General features: G+C 45.0%; 1 pseudogene; it reads left to right on the forward strand.

Annotated features, from left to right (window-relative positions):
- The first annotated feature begins 209 nt into the window (after nucleotides 1-209).
- Nucleotides 210-2,155, forward strand: LOC119545293 (annotated as a pseudogene).
- Nucleotides 2,156-2,577: the final 422 nt, after the last annotated feature.

Genomic DNA, 2,577 nt, shown 5'->3' on the forward strand with positions numbered 1-2,577 from the left:
TTAGAATGAAAGTTTGTTTTACTCCATATCCTATTCTGATTTCCTTATGCCACAGTTTCCAGCTTTCCTGGGAAATACCCCTGAGCAACCTGTACCACTAACAATGGAGATACAGGCATATCCCTGGGGACAAAATCTATGAAATGCAAAATCGCTTTGCACACTTCTCCAATGCTTCTTGGTGATTCCTGCACCTTGGAGGCCAAAGTATGCAGGTAGGACAATTACCTCATGTTCATCTCTGAAGAGCAGCCAGAGGAAACATACTCCAGAGGCCCAGAACCTAGAAATACTGAGGCCACAATTTCCACAAAGGACGTCTAACATCCGTCACTGAAATATAGTTTGTTGCTTTCTAGCTGGCTCAGTGAAGCCTGCACCATGGCTTCTCTCACCCTTCTATTTTTTTACACACTGAGAAGAGCCATGGGTGCTTGAAGGCTTGGTCCACAGTGTAAAGTTCCCAGAGAGGAGAACTGTAGTTACAGGTCTGGTTCCTTTGGTGGTGTATACTATTTGGGCCAGATAAACATGGTAAGGACTGAGAAAGGGGCAGCATTATGTTTCCCTCTAGATCCAGAAGATGCCAGTCAGGATTCTTCCCTCCTGTCTCTCAGATCATCCTGAGATGAGCAATGGGAACTACTCCCTTGCAGAATGAGTCACTTGCATCTGCCTCCTGCAAAGGGAAAGGTTTATCTCAGAGGTGGATATGATGCAAGATGTTTAAGAGCATGGGATTTATCTTCAGCATCCCAGTTTGTGCTTATTACCTTCTTTGTGATTCTGTGCAAGTGATTAATCTCACTGAGCCTTGAAAACACATCTGTGAAATGCTTGCAATAAGATTTGTGAGTATTCAATTATATTCTGCTGTGTATAATGCTTAGGGGTCAATAAATGGCAGCTCTTATTGCCTGTGTGTTAGGTGAGTTGAGGATCTGGAAGCCAGGGAATGTAAGGCTTAGTGGATATGTAGCAAGAATGGAAGGAGCCTAATACTCCTTTCAGTCTTTTGACTGGTTGCTCTCCCTTCCCTGGTGGATTGAGGAGGAGGAAACAGATGGGCAGATACAGGTGGGAGGGTCCAGGGACCTGGAACTACAGCCCAATTAAATGGGATGGGGGTTGCTCTGGTAGAGAGGGCTGTAAGTATGACCCTTTCTACACTTTTTGTCATGTCTCTTTTATCTCTCTCCAGAAATAGTGGCATGGACAGAAAGAACCATTCCATGTCTCTGAATTCCTCCTCTTAGGTCTTTTTGAGAGGCCAGAGCAGCAGCCTCTCTTATTTGGCATCTTCCTGAGCATGTACCTGGTCACTGTCATGGGGAACTTGCTCACTATCCTGGCCATTGGATTGGACCCGCACCTCCACACTCCCATGTACTTCTTCTTGGCCAATCTCTCTTTTGCTGATATCTGCTTTTCTTCCACTGCAGTTCCTAAGATGCTGGTGAATATCCATACCCATGGTCAGACCATCCTGTATGGGGGGTGTTTGGCCCAGATGCATTTTTTCATGATGTTCGGGGCTCTGGATGACTTCCTCTTGGGGGTGATGGCCTATGACTGCTATGTGGCCATCTGCAGGCCTCTTCACGACACCACACTCATGAGCCCCCTTGTGTGCATGCTCCTTCTTGCAGCATGCTGGGTTCTTACCAACCTTGCTGCCCTCTTGCACACCCTGCTCATGGCTAGGCTGTCCTTCTGTGCAGGCAAAACCCTTCATCACTTCTTCTGTGACTTGGTCTCTCTGTTGTCTCCCTGCTCAGACACCCATACCAACCAGGCAGCTCTGCTCACAGTAGGCTCCATGATATTTACTGCTCCCCTCTCACTGATCATCCTGTCATATGCACGCATTATCTCCACCATCCTCAGGGTTCCATCTTCCTTGGGCAGGTAAAAGGCCCTCTCCACCAGTGGGTCCCATCTCATTGTTGTCTTCCTGTTCTATGGCACAGCAATTGGTGTCTACTTATGTCCCCATTCTTCACAATCTGGGGGAAAAGATAGAATTGCAGCTGTGTTTTACACAGTGGTGACCCCCATGTTGAATCCCTTCAACTACCGCTTCAGGAACAAGGATATGAAAAGAACACTGAACAGATTTCTTGGCCTGAATACACTTTCCTCTCATGGTCTCTAAACTTTAATCCATATTTGAAGGTTACAACCACATGTTCAGGAATCAGTGTCCCTTCCCTCCCCCCACCAACCCTGGCATACCCCATATGCTTAGCTTTTAGGGTAGAATTATCTCTTATGCCTCAAACCCAAGCATGTATGTAATCAGTGTTCTTTTGTAATAATTTCATGGAGGAGTTGTATGGTATGTGTATTTTGCAAGTGTTTCTCTGTTGTTTTGAGAGCTCTCAATCTTACTGTGGCAAGAGCAATCTATATTTAATTTAATTGAAGGTATTCTAATGATAATGTGGACATTTTTATAAAATACTATCCAACAAGCATTTATTTATTGTTATTGTTTCACAGGCACTGTGTTATGTTGGGAGATTTTGAGATAAGGACTTTTCTGTCTTTAAGGAACTCACTACAGCATGAAGTATA

This window comes from Choloepus didactylus, chromosome 10 (assembly GCF_015220235.1).
Source record: "Choloepus didactylus isolate mChoDid1 chromosome 10, mChoDid1.pri, whole genome shotgun sequence".
Classification (NCBI taxonomy): Eukaryota; Metazoa; Chordata; class Mammalia; order Pilosa; family Megalonychidae; genus Choloepus; species Choloepus didactylus.